The sequence below is a fragment of the Triturus cristatus genome, chromosome 3_2 (genome assembly GCF_964204655.1).
Source record: "Triturus cristatus chromosome 3_2, aTriCri1.1, whole genome shotgun sequence".
NCBI lineage: Eukaryota > Metazoa > Chordata > Amphibia > Caudata > Salamandridae > Triturus > Triturus cristatus.
The window spans coordinates 262,452,219-262,478,779 of NC_140584.1; the positions used below are offsets into that span (position 1 = coordinate 262,452,219).

At 45.1% G+C, this 26,561-nt stretch overlaps 1 protein-coding gene across 4 annotated transcripts in view; it reads left to right on the forward strand.

Moving 5' to 3' along the window:
- Window positions 1-26,561, forward strand: part of LOC146857087 (lysosomal-associated transmembrane protein 5-like) — a 153,930-nt gene that overhangs the window by 93,246 nt on the left and 34,123 nt on the right. The gene's annotated exons all lie outside the window — the stretch shown is intronic.

The window sequence follows — 26,561 nt, forward strand, 5'->3', positions numbered from 1 at the left end:
TCTTATTCTCCTTTTCCAATTCCCAATTCACTAGGTACTCCTTGCCCTGGTCTCCTGGTCCAGTTCTTCCTGGTCATAACCATCCTAGACCTGATTATCAGGGTTTTTGCCCTGCTGGTCCCAGTTCTTTTGACCTAAGTCCTCCTTGTCTTCCTCCTGGGTCTTCTGGTTCGAGTGCTACCGGTCTTCTTGGTTTTGATTCTCCAGATCCTGGTCCTCTAGTTTTGATCTCAATCTTCTTGGTTGCTCTGGTGCTGATGTCTCTGTTCCTCCGGTGGTCCTCATGCTCATCCTCCTCCCAGTCCTCCACCTGTTCCTGATTCATCCCATCACCCGCCTCCTATACCCAACTCTCCTCCTCCTGGTGTTCCTCATCAACATTCTGGATCTTCTCTTCCACCCCCTATTACTACATTTCACCCTCTGTTTCCTCCTTTCCCTCTAATCCTCTTCTCCCAACAATATCAGCCAGCTACGACCTCCAAGCAAGGGGAATGCAGGGTCTGGCCTGTGATATGTCCCTCTGGCAGCCCTGTGCAGATGTGTAGAGGTGCCTGGGAGCGTCAATTGCTTGTATACAGAGTGACTAAGAGGAAGGATTTGCCCCACAAAAAGTGTCAATACAATTTAACAAAAGCATTTTCGCCTTTGAAGACGTTCATAAAGGGAAATATGAACACCTACAGTGAAGCAACCTTGATCCAGCTGGGTACTCAACCTAATGAGAAATTAGCTTGATGGTGTTAATAATTACCCTGCCTCCACCTTCAAGTGTGTCACTCAATCAAGCAATCAACGATTTGTAGAGCGCTGCTTATCACCCATGAGGGTATCCAGGCGCTATCTGGGGGATGCTGCTGGGAGTTGTCAGTTGAACACTGAGATTTTAAGGCCATCTCTGAACTTCTGTATGGTGGATGCAGTCCAGAGGTGGAGTGGGAGGCCACTGAAGGTCTTGGCAGCCAGGTAGGAGAAGGTGCGGCCGCCGCTTCTGCGGAAGCAGACCGTGTAAGCAAGGTAGAGGGAGGATGAGCATAGTTGTCTGCCGTGTTAGCGGAAGTTCAGTCTGTGGTTGAGGTAGGCTTTTCCTTTGTTGTGCAGGGCCTTGTAGCCATGGGTCAGCAGTTTGAACTGACGCCTTTTTAAATGGGGAGCCAGTGGAACACTCTGAGGTGATGGTTGATGTGGGCTCTTCTCGGGAGGTCGAAGATGAGCCTGGCTGCAGCATTTTGGATGTTTTGCAGTCTGCTCAGTAGTTGTGAGGTGATGCCCACGTAGAGGGAGTTTCCAGAGTCCAGGCGGCTGGTGATGAGGGCTTGGGTGATGGTGCGTCTGGAGTTGATCGGGAGCCATTTGAATATTTTCCGGAGCATGCAGAGGGTGAGTAAGCAGGCTGAGGAGACAGCGTTTATCTGCTTCTTCAAAGTGAGCTTGTTGTCGAGTATGATGCCGAGGTTTCTGGTGTGGTCTGTGGGAATGGGGGAGGAGCCCAGTTCCCCTGGCCATCAGATGTCGTTCCTGGTTTTGGTGTTAGTGGGATTTGAGGATAGGGAGAGGATGAGCTGAGTGTGGTCAGCGTATGATATGGTGTTCAAACCATAGGATTTGACCAGCGTGGCCAGGGGGCGCATGTATGTATTGAACAGGGTTTGACTCAGTGAGGACCCTTGGGGAACACCATAGATGATGTTCTTTGGGCCTGAGGTGTAAGGCGGGAGGCGTACACTCTGGGCTCTTCCGATGAGGAAGGAAGCAGTCCATTTAAGGGCATTTCCTTGTATCCGCATCTGATGGAGGCTGTGTAGGATTAGTGTGACACGGTGTTGAAAACTGCGGTCTCTGCCTAGTCTAGGAGAGATCAGATGTCATCTGTGGCTGCGATTAGGGCAGTTTCTGTGCTGTGATTAGCGCAGAATTCCAATTGGGATGGATCCAGGAGGTTGTTGATCTCTAGGTGGTTGGAGAGTTGTCTGTTTATTGCTTACACCAGGACTTTAGCCAGGAATGGGAGCAGGTAGATGGGCCAGTAGTTCTTGAGTTCTTCTGGGTAAGCGGCAGGTTTTTTGAGAAGAGGTTTTACTTCTGCGTGTTTCCATCCTTCTGGGAAGAAGGCAGAGGTGATGGATACGTTGAGGATGGTGATGAGTTCCTTACTGATGGGTTTGTTCCCCAGGTTGTACATATGGTGGGGCAGGGGTCTGGGGGTGCTCTTCAGTGGATGGAGCTCATGATGGTAGAAGTGGTTTGTGTGGTTAGTTCATCCCACGTAGCGATTATAGTGTTTGAGGTGAACTCATTGCTGTTGAGGAGTTTGTCGATGTTGCCGCAGGTTGGTTGCTGGTCAAAGTGTTGCTGCGCCAGATTCTTTCTAATCGTTTGCAATTTCATTTGGAGCTTTTTGTTCAGGAGTGAACCAGATGGTGTGTTTGGAGGGTCTTCTTGGTTTTACAGGTTTGAGGGCTGCGCATTTGGTGATCCAGGTCTTGAAATTTTGGACGGCCACCTTGAGGTCGGTGGTGGTGTCCGGTGGGGAGGTGTTGAGGGTGTTGGCCCATAGATTGATATTCTGTTACCCTGCTCCAGCTCCTATGGGCGGTGCTGGTCTGGTCGGTGGCGGTGTTGGGGGTGGTGGAGATGGAGAAGTGGATGATTGAGTGATTGAACCAGGTGATCTCCGAGGTGTGGCTGTATTTGAATCTGTTGCTGGCTGTGAAGATCGGGTCCAGAGTGTCCAGCTATGCACGTGGAGTCGGTGATGATTTGGGTGAGGTCGAGGTTGTTCATGCTCTCTATTAAGTTTGCCGTGTTGGCGTCGCTTGGGTTGTTAATGTGGAAATTGAGGTCTCCAAGGAAGATAAAGTTCTCGGAGAGGATGGCCGGGGGGTAGGAAGTCGGAGATGTCCTTGCAGAAGGTGGGGTGTGGTCCTGGTGGTCTGTATGCCACGGTGCCCCTGATGGTGGACTTGCTGTCTGTGTTGAGTTTGAAATTGAGGTGTTCCATAATGGGGGTGGTGTCATTGGTGGCTGCTGTGCAGTGCAGGGACTCTTTGTGGATGATTGCTATACCACCTCTGTGTTTGTTGACTCGGTCTCAGTGTATGATCTTGTAGCCGCTGGGAGTGGCTGTGGCGGTGTCCAGTGCAGAAGCGGTGTTGGGCCATGTCTCAGCGAGGAAGATGACTGTTGTGATCTGTGTTTAGAACATTGGAATGCTCTCCATGTAATGGAATGGTGTGATGTACTTGATGATGTTCACTCATTCCAGTTGGAGATAGAGCAACGGAGTAACGTTGGTGCTGTGCTGTGTTACTGGCTGTATGTCAAATAAATCCTTGACATCAACTTTCCTGAAGAACAGACTCTTCATTACACTGGCGACGAGTGGTTAATGCCTGATTGGGGACAGGTAACGAGCTGAAGCACCAATTCCCCTGCCTTTGGACTTTGGACTTTAAATACGACATCGTATTTAGTTTCTCCGACTGTTTTTGGAATCGAACGAAGCAAGGCGATATCTTCAAAGCCAACCGCTATGGTGAGACTTCTGTGAAACTCTAACTATAACTTTAACCTTAAAGAGATTCTTACCGTTGTGGTCTGGCCGTTAGTCTTCGCGAGCCTTGCATTACTTCACGAGCCTTCCGCGAGCCTCTCCTGCAGTGAAACGCACCCGGAACTTGTGTGGAACGCACGTTTCACGTTGCGTTACGCTCCTCGTCATCGTGGCCATTTTGTTTACGATCTCCATGACAACGCTTACAAAGCGAGTGAAACGCGAAGGAAACACGGACAAGTTTTTTTTTCTTCTAATGAACTTTATTTTACTGGACAAACAGGGGAAAACTGGTACAACCTCTGTTTTAAAGCCGACTGAGTGGAAGGAAAGTTCAATTACAACATTATTTTTGGGCTGAAAAACAAAGAGTTGTTTGATGTTAAGCATAACATTACATGGCATGTTAAATATTACAATGGTGAATTAAATGAATTCCCTGTGAAAGTTTTGTCAAGTGGGCGAGATGGCGTTGGCCTCATCTTCCAGCATGTCACAACCGCCACCATTTCTTTCTGAAGAAGGTGATCCTATCCTACCCTGGAAAAGATGGAAGAATCTTTTTGATTCATACATTGTGGCCATTGGAGGGGAAAAATTTTCTGCGGTTAGGAAGCAGGCTATTCTTCTTCACAATTTGGGCGTAGAAGGAAGGAATACCTATGACAGTATGGATTTACTTCCCATTGGCGAAGGTGATGGTTCCCCCAGTGATGTGTACGAAATGTCTCTGGTTATGCTTGAGAAATACTTTGGCCCTCGCATCAATGTAGTCTTGGAAAGACATAAGTTTTTTACCAGAATCCAAGGTCCAGTGGAACGTGTTGGCAGTTATGTCGCAGCATTGAAAACTCTTGCTCGCACGTGTGAATTTGGTGACCTTTCGGATTCATTAGTAAGAGACCAATTGGTGAGGTGCACCAACAGTGTTCGTGTTCAAGAGAAGCTTCTGTCTAAAAACCCTTCTTTATCTGAGGCTGTTGCTATTGTGGAGGGGATGGAGAACACTTCCAAATGGGTGAAGGAAATTAGGAAAAACAAGGAAGAAAAAATTCCAAAGCCCAGTGATGTACATGCTATTGAGGAAGAGGAAAGTCAGGAGGGTTGCAATACATTAGCGAAGATTTCTTCTTCTTCCACCAATAGAAAAACACCTGTGGGAAAGGACGCACGTGCACGTACTCCTTTTAAGAGTGTTCATAACAAGGGAGAACGTGACAATCACTCTGTTGAGGGGAGTAATGATCCTAGTGATAAACCCGTTCCCTCCAACTCTAAACCCAAGTGTATGAGATGTGGAAGTTTTTCACATTTTTCTAACTACCCACATTGTTTTGCAAGAGAGGCTGTGTGCAATAAGTGTGGTGTTAAAGGACATTACGCTAGGGTGTGTAAGGGGTTTGATAAAAACCGCAACTTGCAGAAAAATGCTGAAGTCATACGCACCGTTCTCTTGAATGTGAAGGCTGATGGTGGGGAGGTGGATGCTGACAGGGTGATTATGCCAGAATGTAAAATCATGGTGGATGGATATGATTTTACTGTACTAGCGGATTCTGGTTCGCCTTTTACCATGATTGGTAATAAGCAATGGGATGAATGTGTGGGTCTTGAAAATATGGCCTTGTTGGCACCTGACATCAACCCTGTTAGTTATGGTGGTGCCAAAATTGATGTCCTCGGGTATGTCCAAGCTCGCATCGGATTTAAGGATAGGCACACTATTGGGAAAGTCTATGTGGCTGTAAGAGGGGACAATTTGCTTGGATGGAGGCATCAGCGAGATCTGGGCATAATGCTTAACCCTTGTGCAAAGGATCCCAAGGATCAAGTCATGCTGGTAAACTCTCTGAGTGTGAGTGATGATTGTTATGACAAATTCCCAGAAGTTTTCTCAGATGCTTTAGGTTGTCTCAAGGGGTTTGAACATCGCATTGTCTTAAAAGAAAGAGCAGTACCGTGTGTGCACAAAGTAAGAAGGGTGCCAAACATGATGATTGAACCACTAAAAGCTGAATTGCAGAGATTGCTTAAATTGGAGATTATTGAAGAGATTGAAGCCTCGGAGTGGCTTGCACCCATTGTTCTTGCTCCTAAGGATGGAGGGGCAAGTGTTAGGATGTGTGTGGACTTGAGAGGGTTGAATGAGTGGATTTGGGTTGACCGTCAACCGTTACCCAACATTTCTGAGTCCATTAGTATGCTAAAAGGGGCCAAAATCTTCAGTGTGCTAGATTTATCTTCAGCCTACCACCAAGCCACACTGCACAAAGACTCAAGACATCTTACGTCTTTCGTGACGCCTTTGGGGGCTTATCGGTTTTTACGAATGCCTTTTGGGTTGGCTTCGGCGGCGGCCTGTTTTCAAAGGGTCATGAAGATGGTTCTTGGAAAAATACCCAACGTAATGTTTTTCCAAGATGATATCTTGATCTATGGGGAAAATGAAGAGGAACATCGGTTGACTCTCTATGCTGTGTTGGAGAAGCTGAGAGATGCAGGACTCACAGTTAAAAAACAAAAATGTCGTGTGGGTTTGAATTCTGTGACATACTTGGGGCATGTAATCTCAGGGGAGGGTATACAACCCAAACTGGAGTTAGCCGAAGCTGTGGTGAAGGCTCCTGTTCCTCAAGATAAAGATCAGGTGAGATCATTTTTAGGTCTCGCCGAGTGTTACTCTAAGTTTGTTCCAGGGTTCGCTAGTGTAGCTGAACCGATTAGGACTCTACTCAAGAAGGGGACACAGTTCACATGGTCTGGGGAATGCCAGGAGGCCTTTGCGTGCATAAAAGCTGAGATTGGTAGGATGCCCACCTTAGGTCACTTTGATGTGAATTGCAAGATGGTCTTGACGACGGATGCCAAGTTTGAAGGGTTTGGGAGCGGTGCTCTCCCAGGTAGTGGATGGTGAAGACAGGGCAATAGCGTTCGCTTCCAGGGCCCTTAAAGATGCGGAAGCTAATTACTCTTGCATTGAAAGAGAAGCGTTGAGTGTCTTCTGGGCAATTCAACACTTTAAGTTTTATCTATGGGGTATTCCCTTTCTGGTCCGGACAGATCATCGGCCTTTGGTTCAAGTCTTTTCGTGCCGTCCTAATGAAAATGTTACACCTAGGCTCAAGCGTTGGAGTGAAGGCCTCCAGGAATTCAATTTTGTGGTCCGTTATATTCCAGGTTTGTGTAACAAATCTGCGGATTGTCTTTCGCGTCTACCGGTTGGACAGGTTTCAGACTGTAGTGTGGAGGAAGGTGTGCTGTGGGTGGCAGAATCTGCCTTTTCGTCTGAAGAGTGGGCGGAGGGTGTAAATAATGACAGTGATTTTGTTCTCCTTAGAGAGTGGATTAGTCATGGTTGGCCTGATTACAAGACTTTGGATTTGGAAATGAGATCTTTTTGGGGTGTGAGAGAGGAGTTGTCTTTTTGTTGCGACAATCTTATGAGAGGTGACAGAGTAATTCCTCCGAGTGCTTTTAGGGATAAAGTAATTAACCTTGCTCATGAAGGTCATTTGGGCAGGAGTTTAACCAAAGCTCGGGTGAGGGAGAAGTATTGGTGGCCTAGTATGGATCACATGATCGAGGCTGTGGTTAAGGACTGTTTGTCATGTGCTGCTAATGATAAGTCGCATACCCCTAGCAAAGTTCCTTTGTCTCCTGTGGAGGTTCCTGAGAGGGTTTGGATGAAGTTGGGCTTAGATATAGTGGGCCCATTTGAGTTGTTACCTTCTTTTGAACGTTTTGGTTTTTTACTAGTGGATTATACTTCAAAGTGGGTTGTCACCAAATGTGTGTCTGTGGCTAACACTAAAACGGTGTTGAACTTTCTTAGGGATGTTTTTGCGGCAGAATGAGTTCCAAGTTTTTTGGTTACGGACAATGGGGTACAGTTCGTTTCCCATGAAATGTGCAATTTTCTGAAAGATTTCAACATTGTTCACCAGAAGACAGCTTTGTACTCTCCCCAGGCTAATGGGTTAGCTGAAAGGATGAACAGGGTGGTTAAGAGTTGTGCTCAGCGGGCTTTGGAGTTGAGGTTACCCTTTGATACTGTTTTGAGGGACACCTGGTGGGCTCACCGCACCACACCTAATGCTATCACGCTTAAGTCTCCTTTTGAAGATTTGAGGGGGAGGAAGGCTTCTTCTAAGTTGAATCCTAGTTGGCTACCTGCTAGCATTGGCAATGGTATGTCTGCAGACATGAGACGCACCAGGGTTACGGATTATCAGAGGAGATATAAATCATGTTATGATTCTAGGATGAATGTAAAATACAAGAAGTGGTGTGTGGGTGACAAAGTTCTGGTGAAGAATCCTAGACACTCTTTTAAAGGTAGATCTGGTTTTTTAGGTCCTTTTACCATTGTGGCCATCAAGAAGAATGTGGTCAAAGTTGACACAGATTGCTGGTGGAGCATGTCTAGGTTGGTCAGGTATTCTGGTGGGTTCCGTGACGAGGAAGTTTCCAGACCTGCGTTGACGGAGGTAGAATGTTCTGATGACAGTAGTGTTTCTGGTGGTAGGGAGTTCAAAAGTCCTTCTACTAGGTGCAGGAATGTGCCTGTCAGGTTGAGGGATTATGTGCTGCATTAGGGTCATTCTCATCCTTGTGTTGTTGCTCTAGTGTAGTTATTTGTGCTCAGTTTTACTTTTCTTGTTTAAGTTATGTTGTCATACAGTGTTATCTTTTGCATCTGTTTTAATGTTGTTTCTTTTTTTTGAATGCTATTACTTATGTTTGGTGGTTGTTTATTGGGAGGGGGATGTGTTGTGATCTGTGTTTAGAACATTGGAATGCTCTCCATGTAATGGAATGGTGTGATGTACTTGATGATGTTCACTCATTCCAGTTGGAGATAGAGCAACGGAGTAACGTTGGTGCTGTGCTGTGTTACTGGCTGTATGTCAAATAAATCCTTGACATCAACTTTCCTGAAGAACAGACTCTTCATTACAATGACGTTGGGGCGAGGGAAGTGATAGTGTCCCAGATTTCTGTGGCGTGTTTGTGGAGTGATCTGGAGTGGATCAGGAGGCATTGGATTTCTCTTTTGTCAGTGGGTATGGGCTGGGTTCCGTAGGGGGGTGGGTCGACATTGCAGGAGAATCGGACACGTTGGCAGGAGAAAGATACTACCATTGATTGAGGTGAAGTGAGGGCTTCGGCTGGGTTCTGAATATGGGAAGAAGCCAGCAAAAGAGTTCTCAATAGGGATCAGTCTCAACACCCTATTTTTAATTTGTCACAGCTCAGCACAAGAAGGACCTGGTTCTCTTTATACACTGAGTAATTCACCAGTGTATTCCTTCTATCGACTTTCCCTATGGGACTGCTGTGCACGAGAAGTGTGAGATACATTATAGGTAATATCAGCTGAGAGAACTAATAAATTAAAACCAGCTGCCGACAGACATGGTAGGGAAAACAACTGTAATTAAAGTCACGGAGCCCTGCAACAGTAGTTCTGGAGAAGCATAACTGGGTGAGTAGGGGAATGCTGGAGATCTCACAAGAATTTTGAGCAAAGAGAAGACAGGCAGAACTAAGAGACCTCGCAATCCTAAACTGCTATGGAATTCTTTCATCCTTCAATTATTAGGGGTTAGGAACGAATGAAATGGCAGGTTGCCTGGCATGGAAGTATTGGGTGCAGGATTGGCAGCCACAAAGTGAGGTGGACACACATTAGCAGGGACATCCCCAGAGTGAGGTGGGAATTCATTGACAGCGGCATTTACTGAATACCTGGTGAGCCTAGATTCATAGGACAGTGTTTGTTGTGGACATTGTCATGCTGCTGTGCCATGCCGATGGTGGTAGGAAGTCATCAGAGATAGGCTCTAGATTCAGATGCCTGCTGGAAAGAAAGCAACGGTGTCTGGTACAAACGCAGGGCATTGCACGGGCACTTCATGTCTCATTATAGAAACACAATACAATTCCAAATGAGAGGAAGATAGCACACATTCCAGGGGAGACAACCACTCTAGCCCATACTTGCCAGTGTCTAGTACATCTCACCAAGGAGCTGAGGGAGGAGATAAATAATTTAATAATTGCATTATAGGGATATCATTTTGCCCAAAAACGTTAACTCTCCCTGTACATGTATGAGGGAAGTGCATGTTAAGAAGAGCACTCCATCTCTTGTTGAGAATAGCACTTTGATCATAATGGACACACCTTTCACTCTTGCTACTGGTGAACTGTGTCACTTGAGTCGAATCCTAACTCTCAAAAGATTATTTAGACCGCTCAAAATGCACCCGTGATGCAATTGCTCAGTGTATGGGGGGAAGCTTGCACTGTTTCTGCTTGTGCTTTACTTTTCCTGAGCTCCTGTGTGAGGGGTAGACTAGATACACTGATGCTGCGTGTGCTGCAGTTATGTGTGATGCTGCCTGAGTTGTGCCTTTCTTGTTATCGTTGCTCTCTGCAGTTTTCAAACAGATATGGGCGGCCCATGATGAAAAGTGATCAATACATCAGGATTTTTTTTTTAAACCTAAACAAGAAAGTATATGGTTATGACACTGCATCGTGCGTGATATACCGTGCAAGGAATCAAGGAGGGGAGAGCAGGCACTACTACTGTTTAACCGTTACACCTGAAAACGGCAAACTCTCTGCATGAAAGCAAATGGGCTTGGAAGGTCTCACAGATATATGTTTTCATTTTCCTTTTAGTTAGTAAAGACAATCTGTAATGAAAAGCTATAGATGACAACAAACGAAAGGCTCCGTCGCTTGACATATCTGTGTATCACGCTTGCCGGTTTCGAGATGACGCACACCGGCAGTAATCTGTCACGCTTAGCTACAGATGTGCGCATTGTAGAACGCTGTGCTCGCGCGCCGGCACAGGTGCAGCCAGTCAGGCAGATGTACAGAGACGCGCGCAGGTCTCCATCCCTCCCACAGCCTCGCGCTGTAGTAGACACCGAAGGTGACCTGAATTCCAAAGGTCCTCTGAGGCGCTTGGCTGCTCCAGATTCCTCACCGTGCGTGACCAGTGTGATTGTGCAGGGCACAGGTAACGGAGGGCGGCTGTTGGCTGAACATTGTGTTTCGCTAAGTGACAGAACGCCGAGTGCCATCCTTACCCTGGCATGGAACCGAGGGGCTGCAAATGAGGTTTTCCTTGGCATCTGGGCTGTTTGGCCATACCTGGCCATGCTGCACCAAGAGCTGCATGAATCACAGCAGTGTGCGAGCAGCAGGCCAGGTCGCAGACCTAGTGGCAACCCGCCCCGCAGAGACATTAGAATATTCCCCCAACATGGCCGTGCCTGCGACAGGCACGCGCGACTTCACGGGAGCGGCACTCCTAAGCCCTCACAAAATATGCGATGCAGTTGGTATTTGCGTAGCACGTGCCTTCTATAAGCACTGCTTCTTAGCCCTGCTGCCCCGGTGGAATGTGCGTTGCCCCGTTGTTCTGGAACTCGTTGGAATACATCTACTGGCTGCCAATGCAAATGTGTCGCCACGTGCCTATGAGGAGCGCGAGCGCCAGCATTTGCTTATAGACTGTTTGTGCGGTAAAAGTGCACAGCGTTCTGTACGCTTGTTTATGTACACTGAAGGTGAGATTTGTGTGCGTGGTTGCCATGCCGGGACTCCTCGGTCTAGGTGAATCAAGGGCAGTTAGTGTTGCCACTGCCCTTGGAAACGCAGTAGCCAAATACAGCTGTGAGCTGACAGAATTGCCAAGTATATCCGCTTTAAGCTTTGACTTCTGGGGCTGTTAGGTTGAAGAGTCAACGTTACCCTTTGAGGGTGATGTGAGGTAGAACGTGGTTCAGCAACCACGAGCATCATTCACTACAAATCAATTTTATTCTTCATGTTATGGGAACCCTTGCTTCGTGACTCATACTTTGACTGCCCTATTTCCAGCTTTTAGTTGGTAAGGAAAAATGGACAAGAGGAAATTGACCAACTACCGGAGGGCATTTATATAGCATACTAAAACAATGCAGGCAGGGCCGGCTTTAGTGCTGTTAGCACCTGGTGCAAAATTCATCTTTGGCGCACCCACTCCCCCCCCCCCCCCCCCCTCCCCTCCACGACCTACTCCTCGAGTTCGCTCACTACCACCGGACAAAAGTGCCCCTCCTCTCTCCCTAGCCCCTCTTTTAAGTTTAAAAGAATTTTATTAGGTAATGAAAAAATGAGAATGCAGTACAGAGTATCCGCGGGAAGGGGAGAAAGGAGGGAAAGGGGAGGAAAGGGAAGGAAGGGGAGTGCAAAATACAATGTGTAAGAGAGAATATACGACAAGATAATAATCATGAGCATTAGAAGAGAGGCAATAAAAAATTGCATCAACCATATCTAAACAACTAAGCACAAAAGGGTTGAAAACAAAACAATATGGTGAAAAATTATGGACATGGGAAGGGTATCATGGGGGTTTAGGAACTTCTTGTTGAGCAGGCAATGGACGGGAGGAGCGGGCAACACAATGATCTAAATATAACGTAACGGGGAGCCATAAGTCCGCACGTTTAGTTGCTACTTGAACAGGAAAAACAAAGGCATTATCAAGTCTATGATTGTGACAGACATTGTACCACCACGCTTTGAAAGAAATATGGGACGCATTTTTCCAATTAACAGTAATCTGCTGAAAGGCAACGGCCAATAACAAGTCAACAATGCGAACACACATATCTACATTATCCCAACTAGAAGATAAACTGCCCAAAAAAAGGTGAGGGAGAGAAAAAGGAATACAAGTATGAAAAATAACATTAACTTGAGCCCACACCTGTAACCAAAAAGCATGCACACGTTCACAAAGAAATAACATGTGAAGCAATGTAGCATTGGGAGAACCACATGACCAGCATTCGTCTGATGTATTGGGGAAACGTTTGTGTAGTATAGAAGGAGTGTAAAGTAGTCTGTTATAAATAAAAAATAAGGATTGTGTCAAGGAAGCCGCTCTGGAAGTTTTACGAAGCTTTGTCCAGATTTTATCCCATAAAGATATCGGCCAATCTACTTCGAGATCGGCTTCCCACTGAGATTCAATCTTGGACTTAGGTCTGAGTAGTTCATGCGCATGAAGGTATTTATAAATATGAGACGCTCTGGGAGTGGTACGCAAGAAAGAATGAAGTTGAGAAATAGGGAGGTGAGGAACAGGGGGAGGAAGGGAAACCGAGAGTCGATCATGAACCTCCCGAACTGCAGCTTTAAGTAAAAGGTATTTGGAAAGAAAGGAAGCGGGTAAGTCAAAGGAAGAACGAAGATCAGAAAAAGAGGAGAAGGTGGAGCCAGAAAAGAGCTGCGAGATCCAAATCAATCCTGGAACTCTCCAAGATTTCCAATAGAAGGGCTTATGGCCAATCAAGAGATATTTATTATGCCAGATTGTGGAAGAAAGAAAATCAGCAACGGTCTGAGGAGGTCCAGGGGCAGCAGACAATAAAAGCTTAAGGGTGAACTTGTGAATAGAGGTAGAAAGCAAAGAGGGTTTACGGGAAAAAGTAAGAAATTCTGCAAAAGAAAACGGAGAGAGGAGAGCGCGCTCAACCTTAATCCATAGAGGGCAGGGGGAGGTGGAGTCTTGTAGCCAGAGGGAAGCTTGACGTAATAAAAAGGCCTTCTGATACGCAGGGAAGTCAGGAAAGTTGACACCACCCTCGGAGGCAGGACGGATAAGTCTGGCAAGAGACATTCTGGGTTTCTTGAGGTTCCACAAAAAAGAGGAGAGCGTCGAATTGACCTTCGTAAAAAATTTCGCTGGAATGGGTACAGGAATATTAGAGAGCGTATAAAGAATAATAGGGGAGATCATCATTTTAATTGTGTCAAGACGACCCCACCAGGATAGGTATAAAGGATGCCACCTTGCGATCTTTTGGATGCATTTGGACATACATAAAGAGACAGTGTCCGAAATGGAGGGGGTGATATATAAACCCAGATACTTAATATGGGAAGGACACCAAGTAAACTGAGAGTCATGAAATTCTTGTTTGAAAGTGAATTTGGTCAGGGGAAGGATCTCACATTTGTCATGGTTAAGTTTATACCCAGAGATAGAGGAATAAGTCCGGACTTCATTCAGAAAGGCAGGGAGAGATTCTGCAGGGTTGGAAAGGAAGAGTAGAATATCGTCTGTATAAGCAGCAAGTTTAATATGAGAGTCTGCAATCTGGAAACCATGAATGGCAGGATTCTGACGCAACTTGGATAAAAAAGGCTCTAAGGCGAGGTTGAAGAGAAAGGGGGACAGGGGGCAACCCTGGCGGACGCCTCTGCCTAAATCAAAATAAGAGGAAATTTGACCATTCGCAAAAACTGCAGCTCTGAGATGTGAATAGAGTAGGGAAATTAAAGAGATAAATCTAGGGCCAAAACCTAACCAAGTCAGGGTGTGAAATAGATAATGCCATTCAACACGATCAAACGCCTTCTCAGCATCGAGGGCAATCGCTGCAAGGGAATGTTGACAACGGGAGGATTTTGACAGGATGTTAAATAAAAGTCTTGTGTTATCCGTGATATACCGACCCTTGACAAACCCGGATTGCTCTTCGCCTAGAAGATCGGGGAGAAGGTGATCCAAGCGGATCGCCAATGCTTTAGCGAAGAGTTTGTAGTCAATAGTGACTAAGGATATGGGCCTGTAGTTTTTGCAGTATTTAACGTCTTTCCCAGGCTTAGGTATTAGGCAAATGTGGGCATCGGAGAAAGTCCCCGAGGAGGTACCGTGAGCAATAAAAGAATGAAGAAGGGAATGAAGTCGCGGAATCAACAATTTAGAAAAGTGAAGGTAAAATTCTACGGTAAAACCGCCAGGACCAGGAGCCTTATTGGGTTTGAGATGTTGCAGTGCATTAAATAATTCATTTTGTGTGACGTCAGACTCTAAAGAGGAAAGATCAAGGGGGAAATTGGATGGTGTGTGAATGGTGGAGAAAAAACAAGCAAGGGAGCTGGGAGAGGGTTGGGTTTCAGACATATACAAAGTCTTATAAAAACGTGAAAATTCAGCAAGAATGTCATCATCCATATGTTTCAAAGTATCAGCAGAGTCATATACAGATTCAATATTTAACTTATTATGCTTGATCTTCAAATAATTAGCTAAGAGCTTTCCTGCTTTGTTCCTACTCCCATAAAATTTAGCAGTAGACTTCAGCAAGTACAAGGAGGCATCCTCCGTAGACTTCTCATTGAATTTCATTTTTGCAGCAACAAGAGCAGCCAAGCTATCAGCAGAATGAGAGGTAAAATATGCATGTTCCAATTTCTTAATGTCAGAAAGGAGGTTTTTGGTGAACCTTCGTGCAATCTTGCGTCTGTCTGCAACGTAACGAATAATAAAGTCGCGTGCAGCTGCTTTAAAAGCATCCCAGATAGTATGGTCAGGGAGAGTGACATCGTCATTAATCAGAAAGAATTCATCAAAAAAAGAGGTGAAGGTGGCTGTGAACTTGGGGTCGACAAGGAGGGAGTTGTTGAATCGCCATCTTCTAGGACCAGTAATTTTAGGGAATACATCAGCACTTGTAAGGACAGGGGCGTGATCAGAAAGCAGTATGGGGCCTATCTCAGAGTGTAGAAGTGATTGGGCAAGATGATGGGAGACAAAAATATAGTCAAGTCGTGACTGGGAGTGATGACAGGGAGAATAAAAAGTGTATTCCCGTAATTTTGGATTACAAAGGCGCCAAGAGTCTACTAACTTATGCTGCGCAACAGCATGGCTAAACAACTTATGAGGTCTGTTGGGAATGTAGGGAGCTTTGGACATCCTATCGATAAAGGGATCGAGAGGTTGATTACAATCCCCTGCCAGAATAAAATTGTGATCCATAAATTTGGTTAAGAGCGGAGAGAAATCAGCCCAAAAAGAAGTTTCACCCACGGTAGGGCCATAGACATTAAGCAGAGAGATTGGAACACCTCTCAGTGATAGCTTGGCATAAGCCCACCGACCAGAAGCATCCGATTCGTGGGCAAGGACCTGAAAGGGGAGAGACTTGCGACACAGGATTGCCACACCATTACGTTTGCCATCACCCTGCGAATAAAACAGTTCTCCCACCCATCCACGTCTAAGCTTAACAGATTCTACATCAGTTAAATGCGTTTCCTAGAGGAATGCAATATCAACATTCAATTTAGCTAGGTGTGATAAAATCCGTTGACACTTAATCGGAGAATTAATACCCTTCACATTCCATGACAATAAATTCAATGACATAACAGTAACTTAGCCATGGGAAATATGGAAAACATGATTAGGGAAAGAGAGACTCCTGAAAAGGAGGGAAGACAAAAATAGAGAAGATAAACCAGTGGAAACACGTTGAAGGAAAAGAAAAGAGATAAGTAAACAAAAGCATGAGCACTGGTAGGAAAGGGAGAATAAAAGACAGCAGTATCAAAATTGAAACCAAGAACCAGAAAGGAAGGAGAGGTTGAAAAACAAATGCACCGAGAAAAATAGGGAGTATAACTCTTACACCAGTAAAGGGATCCGACCAGAGGTAGGAAGACAAGATACAGACATGTGAACAAAAATGAGAACAAGGAAAAGGGAGAGGGGAAGGAATTGAAGGAGGGAGCAAAGGAGGCATAGGAAAGACAGATAAGGAAATAGAGAAGGAACATACCTACAAAGGAAGGATGTGAGAAAGGGTGGAGGAGGGAAGGAGCCACTTGGGTGAGGCGACACATCCAGGAGCAACGAGGCAAGGACCGGGAGACATCATCAAAACATGAAACAAAAGTTCCTGTAGAACGAAAAAGGAGAAAAGAGGATTAAGGCATATTAGGAAATTACGATGAAACCATGAGAAACTTGCAAAACAAAAGACAACCTACAACATAAACAGTGAGGACTAGCAGAGTAAATAACCGGAGAATCAGAAAAGCTCAGGTAAATTGCAGCAAGAAAATCATAAAATCACTAGTCAACCAGGAGCAGAGGAGGAAGGACCAGAGGCATCCATAGCAGATGATTTGTGCGCATTGATGAAGCTTTGTAAGCGCACCGGATCTTCATAAGTGGTAGTACGATTGTTATAAGTAACTTTAAAGAGACATGGGTGGTAGAGGCCATATCGCGCTCCCATCGCGCGTAGATCATTTCGGAAGCTCAGGAAAACCTTACGACGATTGGCTGTAGCCTTAGCATAGTCCTGTGCGAAGAACAGGGACGAACCAGACCAAGTCAGATTTGGAGAAGACTTAGCCGCTGTCAACACCATCAGGAGATCTATATATTCCAAAAAGTAGAGGATGACCCCCCTAGGTCTTTGTGAGGAAGAGGCAGAAGAGGGCGGTCGACCCAGTCTGTGGGCACGTTGGATGTTGAGGGCTTTGTCCGGTGGCAAATGCAGGAGCTTGGGGAGGAACGACTTAAAGAAGGTGATTGGGTCAGATCCCTCAACTCCTTCGGCTAGGCCGTAAATACGAAGATTATTGCGTCTACTCCTGTTTTCCAACTGCTCCACGTGTTGTTGAAGGTCCAGAACTTGAGATTTCAGGTTTGAGACAGTGGAGGATGTCTCGTGGAATGACTGAACAGATTTTTCAATCGAAGTCACCCTTGTTTCCATTTGTGACCAATTATCTGTGAGGATTTGGAGCTTAATGTTAGTTTCTTCCATAAAAGGACGTAGGGATCTTATTTCTTCTAACAATAATTCCATGGATACTGGCCCCGGATGCTTAGGGGGTGAGAGGGAGTTCGACTTAAGCCGCTTCGTGTTAGATTTAGAATTATCCTGCGCAGGTCTGGAAGGATCCATTTGTGTATCTGAGGCAGACGTGCTAAGGGAGTCCTCCAATTGCGAGAAGGCAGAAAAGACCTTGGAATTCTTCACGATATGAAGTTTGGTCGAGCGAGGGAAATGCGACATTGACTTGAGCCTACCCATGGAACAAGGCCGTAGAATTATTAGCCCAGCAGAGGTACAGAAGGTCGAAACGTGAACAGCATAGAAGTTGCACAGTAGGTGTATGAGGGTAATCGAGCACGTTAGAAAGGGACGTTGCCAACTGCAAGAAACTCAAGAGCGTATAGTCGCCAGGGCGCTCTCGAAATGAATATATTCTGGCCAACGCTGTCTCGATTAGCCAGCTTGCAAGGACCGTGTGACTGCTGGTACTGTTCACTGATGACAGAAGGCACTATTTAGTTATTGCTTACAGAAGGTCAGTATTTAGTCACCCTGCATCATCTTGCGCATTACCTCATCCCCTCAGACTTCTTTGAAATTTCTTTGAAGCCCCCTGGGGGTCTTTAAAACAACCAAGCAAAACCTCGCTAGTCTGGTTCTGCAGCTCCAAAGTGCTTTGAGGTGAGTGCCCCACGTTATAAATAAGCCCCCAGTGTGCAACTCCCCGCACCCTCCTGGGGTATCAGTGACAAACTGGGAGATGGCAGTGTAATCCGGAAGCAGGTGCAAGTCACAGCCGTTTCGCAATAGCCATCGAGACAGGATGTACCGCTGCAGTATAGATATAGCGTGGTCAGAGCAGGGAGGACCCCACAGCCCAAAACATACAGCCAGGATTGTGGTGGAACAAAAAAGTCCTCGCATGTGTTGGATCCCTGGCGCTAGCTGGGGGTCTGTGTGGAAATGTCTCTTTCAAAATGTAATATATATTACATGCTGGGTCTCAGACACGGATAGAACGATCCCTAGGGCCACACCTTCGATGCTGCTGAAGTATGGGAGGTCTGCACTATCACTTAAGCGCTGACGGTGCGATGTCCAGAACGGAACGCGCGCCATTCAAGGAATCTAAGATGGCGGCCGTCAACGCGAAAAGTCTGTCAGAACTTACTAACAGCAGTTGCAGCGTCGCGGATGCAGAAGAAGGCTGCCATCGATATTCAGTCGAATCAGGGCATATTCCGACGTATCCTCAGTTGTTTTCATCCATGTTGAAGAGGCAGGAACCAGCTAGTCTCACGGTGCCGCCTCGGAGCTTACTCGAGCGCTGCCATCACTCGCGGGCGCCAAGCCACGCCCCCCTCCCTAGCCCCTCTAACATACATTTCATTTGTTTTAAAGTGCTGGTAAAGACTGGCTTTGCTAATAAGAATGTATATCTACTCAAACAAACCCTTTTCAGCAACATTAGGAATAGATAATGAAACACTGGAGAAAAACATAACTTCCTAACCTATTTTATGCAGTTTGCATGCAGCTCTTTGATGAAACTTCGTAACAATCACTGTTTTATATTAGGGTTGTATCTTATGAAGTGTGGTAGTAACAAAAGGATCTCTGTGACTAAAGCAGTAATCCATCAGCTATCCACATAAAATACAGATTTTGATCTGCACGGTACGTGTTCTTTGCACCAGGCCTTTTAACCCTCTGTGCTACTTTATGGTGTCAAAACTGCCACTAGACAAAACTCTGATCTCTCTCTCTAGCAGGAACATTAATCACAAGAGCTATCTTGATATTTTTTATGCTGCCTAAAAACTGGACGTACAAGTAACTCTGCCACAGGTGTTTTTAGTTATAGCTAAACAAGGCAATGGTCAGGGCCCAGTGCGGCTGCACCGGTCGCACTGCCCTAAAGCCGTCTCTGACTGCAGGAGCCTCTAGGCACATCAGTTAGGAGGTAGAGGGAAAGAGGGGGCATTAAAGAGGAGTGGGGGTATATTAAAGTGTAAACTAGCTTTCTTATTTCTTCCCAGATCTGACCAGGCATATTTGTTAGACATATTTGTCAAACACCAGTGCCTCAATCAGCAACTGCAATGTAATGTGTTGTAGGATTCCTGGAATCGGTGTACCTCTTCCTGCACAGTGTCAGGTGCCTTAAACATTAAAAAGAGCTCCTGCTGTCAGCCTTTTCCTATTTAACCATATAAATATTTACATTTATTTGGTCCACACATGCCAGAAAACTACGGCCAAGATTTACTAACTCTCTCTCAATGCAGCGCTGTGAGAAAATCTGCAGAGCTGCATTGATCGAACATTAAAGAAATGTGCAACGCTGGGTTTTCTGGAAGTAGGGCACTTTTAGCGTGGTGCTAAGCATTGTGCTATGGTGCCAGTGGTGTCTTGAGAGAGATTTTCACATAGGGCAAACCTCCAGTATGCATTTCCTTGTGAGGCCGACCTCCCAAAAGTAAGACCCAAAAGCGTGCAAATATAATTGCATATACTCCATATGTAGGACTGTCACGTGATATTTTGCATGTTCCTTAATTGCACTCGAAAGTTGTTCGGCACTGCCATTTTCGTATCTTTCCTTCATGAAGTTCTGCTTCGAAGAGCCTGTATATCATCCGTACAAAAAAGAAATGTATGATAAACACATGATAACAGCTTGGATAGTACATTGACGCATTCAGGTAGGATAACGAAGCTTTAAAAAACAGCTACATTAACATATACATTTGCAGACTGGAAAGTGTGAAGATAGTGTGTAGACTATGATGAGGCTGGGCTTTGCCCACATGTTGGGGTGGGTGAATATATCTCTGATATTCCCTCCATAAAACTCTCCATCCCTCCCTGCCTATACCCAGCAGCTTCTCTGCTACAGAGACATCTTGGGGATTCAAGTTTAATGCAGTCCCATAAAACTCTCCTTTAGAAGGCAAGCTGTTTGTGGGAATCAGTGCAGAGTCCAAGCCCATCGGTGTCTATGGTAGGTTCAGGATGACAGGACGCCTGCAGGTTTTAGAGGAAATATCGCTGCGGTGAATTTACACATAATTAATGTAAATAAGAACACATTCCCATAATCTCGGATTATCCTATAAATCTGCCATGCATCTAACTAGTGCCTAATTTGCATCAGTTTTTGCTAGTAGTGTGGATAGCCATCCAGGTGCCGATTCGCAAAGGGCCCGCACTTGTGGCGAGAGGGGAGGAGGGGGGGTCCGCAATGGATAACTGAAGCACGGAGGTCCTGCCACGACTGCGAGGCCCCCACCACAAGTACGAGGCCATTCGTGAACCGGGATCTCAGATTTTTGGGTGTGGGACTTCTTTTTCATCAGCAGACTTTGACCTGGAGTAAGAGAAAGAAACGTAGAAAATGAAGAAAGAAGTAGGAAGAGAAAGAGAAAGATAGAAAACAGTAACACAGGGGAGAAAGCAGGAAAAATGAAGCATTGGCAAAGGTAATATGTCTGGCCACCAGCCTTTTGGCTTTATCAGTGAATGATTGATTATAGTTTCCACAAAACTTTATTGTTGGGGAAGCTGCCGGGCCTTCATCATAAAAATGGTTTTGCAGTACTCCCTGTAGTCCAGATATAAAACTCTGATATCCTGATACGTTCCTTAGCTCCTGCTGCCAACTTACTCCACTGTAATTCTCTGCACCTTGCATCTTTCTGCCTCCACAACAGAATTTGCAGAGCTCCATGAGAATCTTCCTCTGTCTCTCCCCTGCCTTCCCAATACAACTCATGAAGAAGGCCTTCGGAAGTTAGGAAGTTCAGACCTCAGAGTATTTCACAAAGCCCATAGTTTGCAGAAAGCTTCATTCAAAGTTTATCATTTATTTACTTGATTATCTAAAATTGAAAATCATCACGGGATAGTCAATACCGATGGGAAACAAAGTATATAAAATCTAAGGAATATATAAAAGCAAAGCATACAATACGCATACCTCAAATGTCAAAAATATGATTACCCAGACACGTTGATCAAAATAAGTACATAACAAATAAAACAAAGAGGCACGACTAGTTGGTCCGCCACATACTATATTGCCCCTAACTAGAACAAGTAATAAAAAGAGACTGACATGGTGACTTGCGAACCCAACATCCATCCTTATCTTTGTATTTCATATGTAAGAGTCATCCGACTCCTTTAATGCTGTCAATTTACTCCATGCATGCCATAAAATACACATCTCAAATATCAACATTTAATAACACAGATACTTTGATCAAAATACGTTAAAAACAGATGAAATAGGCAGTACTAATCGATCCTCCACAAACTCGTATGCACCTAGATAGGGTAGATGATAAAGGGAGTCTCGCATGGTGACTTGCTGACCCAACATACATCCTCATCTTTGCCATTCATGTGTGGTGAGTATTTTTAGACAAACCTCGTCAGCGGCTTAATGTCTGGCCTAAGTGACACGCATAAAGTGTCTTCCTTTAAAGTGCAAAGGCTACCAGTTCTATTTAGCCACTGCATTTAACATGGATACTACAACCTTGATGTATTTTATTATTCTTTCGACCAATTGGCCTGAATCCCATTTTAAACACTCCTCCACCACGTCTCAACTGAAGGCTTCATAATCTGGTGGTGGACAATGGATTCTTTTTGGGGACTTCTCATTAAGTTCAACTCATGACACCTTAGGAGCTAATGTGAACTTATAAAAGTAGTACAGACCATTGGTTGGATAATCTCTCATACTCAGCGCCTGCCTCAACCGTGCTATAAAAGAGAAACAGGCGCTGCATTGATAAGTGACATTTTACAGGAAGACATGCATTTCCAGGTAGCATCCCTGAGCTGCTGTCCTTATTTACTTGTTCTATAAACAGACAAGCCTTTTCCTCTCCTGACCTATTTTCTTGCCACCTGGAAATGTTTCCAGCTACCTCACAAAAGTGCCTTTTGAGAGCAGCAAAACGGACTTTGCAAAGTTCTGAAAGTTTGTTTATTTGACAAGGCTGGCCAGCAACAAAATAGGCCTTTGCGCTGTCTTTGACACCTTGCATTGAGGGAGCAGCGCACAGTTCCAGCATGTAGAATGGGATGCCAGCTCCAAAGCAGGAAACTCATCTGAACATCATGAACCCTCCACTGAAGATTACCATTAGATCCTCTTAATTTAATCTACCACAAAGAAACTAGAGTGTAGGCATGACATGGATCCTTGAGAGCACCAGTCTTATCCCAATCACAAACAATAAACAATAAGTAATAATAACCAATAACCACTGCATTAACCACTAAACTTGGGTTCCAGGGGTGCTACCCACCAGAAAGTGCTTCAATGCCTTGTCAAGGTTAGTAAGCGCTGTATAATTGCAATTACAATGCAATAGCATCTACAATATTGATACAAATTACAGGACCTCCAGGCATTCCTTTACAGGCAGAGGCTGTGACCGGAAGTAGGGCAACGGAAGAGTGACTCACTCCATTTGTCACCGATTGTCTTTATCGTGATGAAATCTGCAAAGTAAACCTACAACGAGAACAGAACAATTAATATGGACACAATACCTCATTCGTCTACTCTGAATAGTTGTATCATCGGCATGTAGAAACAATGAATAGGGAAATCTTAAAATAGTATAAATGTGGATTTAGTGGTCCTGTGGTGCTTGGATTCGCATCTGGTGTAATTTGTCTAATTCTAGGCGCTCTTTTACTTCACTCCTAGTTCTCTTCTATTGGTGAACTCCCGGAACTTCCAACAACATAACATTAACCTACTAGAACTTAGACCAATGAACTCGGGCTTTCCATATCTTCAAACGCACTGTTGCTTTGACCTATTTATTTTAATGTATTCATCTTGGAAAGCTGACTTTTTTGTTACGGGAATGTAATGATATCTATAAAAACATAACCAGTGGTGCAAACGAGGTTTACCCCAGAGGTAAATAAAATTAAAGGATAACTCGTGACAGTAAATTAACATTTTGTAAAAAAAGGACACTAACAGTATGGGAATAATAAAACGGGAACAAACGTCTGAAAATATATACATATAATTATAAATATTATTGATTCAATTACACTATGCAATATATTTTTTAATACTCATGTGGGAAATGAAGAGTTAAAGGAAATGGGGTTGTAAAAAGAGGGGCAACAATAAATTATTTAATTATTGGATTCAATGCTATGTGACATATGTTATTGCAAGTCGAGGTCATAAAAGGCAAGTAAAAGGGGTGGAAATTATGGGCATTTCTATAGTAAATGAGAGAAGTCGAAATAGTGGTTGGTCGAGGTTGCTCTGTTTCGGAGGTCAAAGTTCTGACACGCTTTGAATTTTATTTCATTTGCTGTTTTACAAACATGGCAATCCGTCCAAAAAACGAAATAACTCCAGCTCGCCCATAGACCTTGAACGCCCAGAGACCTTGAAGAGTATTGGCATTCTTAAAATAAACAATGCAATGTCATTCAAGGTATCAGTGAGCTATTTCCATTCTTGGAGGAGTATCTTGTAAACTGTTATAAATGCCTATTGAGTACCGACCACTGGTTTGAATAGACGGTGGTGAGCAATTGGATATATTTAACATGACAAAAGTATGCATTTAATGCCTGTTATTCATGACGTTTTATTCACTGGTGACAAGATTTACCCTTATAGTTGAGTGTGCCAGATGTGGCTTTACAGCGTTCATTTTCACAAAGCTGTACAAGCTCATGGTTTATTAGAAAAATTCTGTTTGTTGCCTCACCTGATGACTTGACTCCTGGAATTCAAAATGTCTTCCTCTCATGATGAACCTACAATGGAAGTTCAATGGAAAAGGCGTGTATGGACCTCAATACTCTTTTTACCTCCAAAGCTGAGTATGCGCTGCTGAGGTTGAAATACTAGAACTACAAACAGAGAGAGAAGGCGGGAAGGCTACTGGGGCTGCAGTTCAGGCAGAGGGAGGAGGGCATGCCCATTCCTCTTATCATCACTGACTCAAGGGTGTTAGTCACCAAGCCACAGGAAATTACAGACACGTTCACATCCTACTGTAGGGCCCTTTATGCTCCGGAAATTGTTCAGGGATTAGGGCAGATGAACACCTTTTTGGATGATATTCACTTACCGTGCCTCTCAGAGGAAGATAGGAAACTGCTTCAGGGTGCGATCACTAAAGAGGATATTTAGCAGGCAATCTCTGATCTACCCTATCATAAAGCCATAAAGCAAAGATGGCTTTCTGGCATGGTTTTACAAATGGACCAAATCGGAGGTGGTGGATCTTCTCCATGAGGCCTCCGCTGAGACTGATCGCACGGGCTCCTGAATTTAGTTTCCAACAGGGTGCTCATTTCAGTCCTTCCTAAACCAGGAAAAGACCCTCTTCTTGGAGGTAGTCATGGCCCCATATGCCTTCTCAATAGAGATGCTCGCCTCAAGCAGGTCCTCCCCTCTCTTATTCACCATTTGCAAGTAGGCTTTGTCCCAATCCGCTCATCCCATAATCATCTTCGCACATTAGTTCATGCGGTCTGACTAGCAACGGATCTTCCAGATGAGGCCTTGGTGCTGTCGTTGGATGCCGAGAAGTCATTGGATAGAATGGGACTACCTGTTTGTCGCACTCTGAATATTTGCTCTTGGTGGCGACTTCATCTCCAGAGTGAGGTGTCTCTATGATTCCCCCTCAGCACAGGTCAATTGTGGAGGCTTTCTCTCTGATCCTTTCCCAGTCTAGAGGGGTACACGTCAGGGTTGTCCACTCTCCCCCATGTTATTTCTCTTTGAGATGGAGCATTTAGAGGCATTCCTAAGCCAGTCAGACCAGATTATAGGTATCCTGTTAGACCTGGCACCTTGGCGTGGGTCTCCCTTCCATTTTTTTGCTGTGCCTCGTGTGTTTTTGCTGGTGTTAGATGCTTTGGGCACTGTGCCACTGCTGTCCAGTACCACAGTGCAAGTGCTCCCTATAGTAAATTGATGTATGAATTAGTGATTCCATGATTGGTTGGTTTGGGTTACCTGTCAGACCCTAGTACAGTGCACCAGGAGTGTCCAGGGCTGGTAATCCAAATACTGCTGGTGGGCTTGCAGCACTGGTTGTGCCACCCACAGAAGCAGTCTGTAAAGGTGTGTCTAAGGCCTGCCATTGCAGAGCCTGCGTGCAGTCTGGTACTGTCATGCTGACTGGCAAGTGCACCCACTTGCCAATCCCTTAACCTTCCCTTTTCTTCATATCAGACTCCACTATGGTAGGCCCAAGGGCAGGGTGCATTGTAAGTATAAGGTAGGACATGCCCTGGTGTGTGTGGCATGTTCTAATAGTGAATTACAGCCATTTTCGTTTTCACTATTGCAAGGCTACCTGTTCTCCATAGGCCAGAATGGGCAGTTTGATTATTACATCTTATAATCCTAACTGACTCAGGGAACACGGTAGAAATTTGGATTTAGTATGCCTGAACTCAGAATAATAACATGCATCTTTTAGTGAAGTTGGTTTTAACATTCTGTGTTTGAAAATACCACTTTTAGAAAGTAGGAATTTTCCTGTCTAACCATCCAGGCCTGCCTCTGCTAGGCTGTGTATTCCTTGTCTGGAGTTTGAGTGACAGGGGCTTGGGGATTCCAGGAGACAGGGTGAGTCAGCACAGGGCTGAATAGAGAGATCTGCATCTAGATGGGTGGGAGGAGTTGCTCCTGGGACCTGAATAGGGCTGTGCCTTCCCTCCACAATGCTGGCTCCACCTCCTGTGGTGCGTCTGATGTCTCTGCCCTGCACTCTGAAAGGAAAGAAGGAGTCATGTAAACAAAATGCTCCAGGACTGACCAGAACTGGTTTGGACTAGGCAAAGGCCTCTCTGCCTTCAGAGAACAAAGAGAAACTTGGTATAAATATTGGGACCCAAACCCAAGAACTTTAGATCACTTTGCGAAACAAGAAGAATCCTTTGCTGAGTGGAACCAGACGAAACTGAGGCGAGACTATCCCTAAGCTGAAGTGCTGCTTGGGGGATTGGCCTGCAGTGGTTGTCTGACTGCCAAAGAAAGGAGAAAGGACTTTTTGTGCATTTTTATACAACTTGTGAAGGATCTCCAAGGGCGTGGAAAAGAGCTTGCCTCCTGCTGAAGTCTCAGGGACAACAGACTTCACCCACCAGCTCCCCAAGAGTTCTCTTGAAGTGCCTGCAGTTGTGCTGGACTTTTTGAGGACTTGCATGACGAAAGGAGCTGGAAGCGCGACTCAAGAACAAGAAGCTTGTCGCCGAACTGCCACTGCCGCTTCACAACACGAAGCGCATAGTCTCGCCAGAGAAGAGGATCGACGTCGCAGCAGATGCCGCCGCAT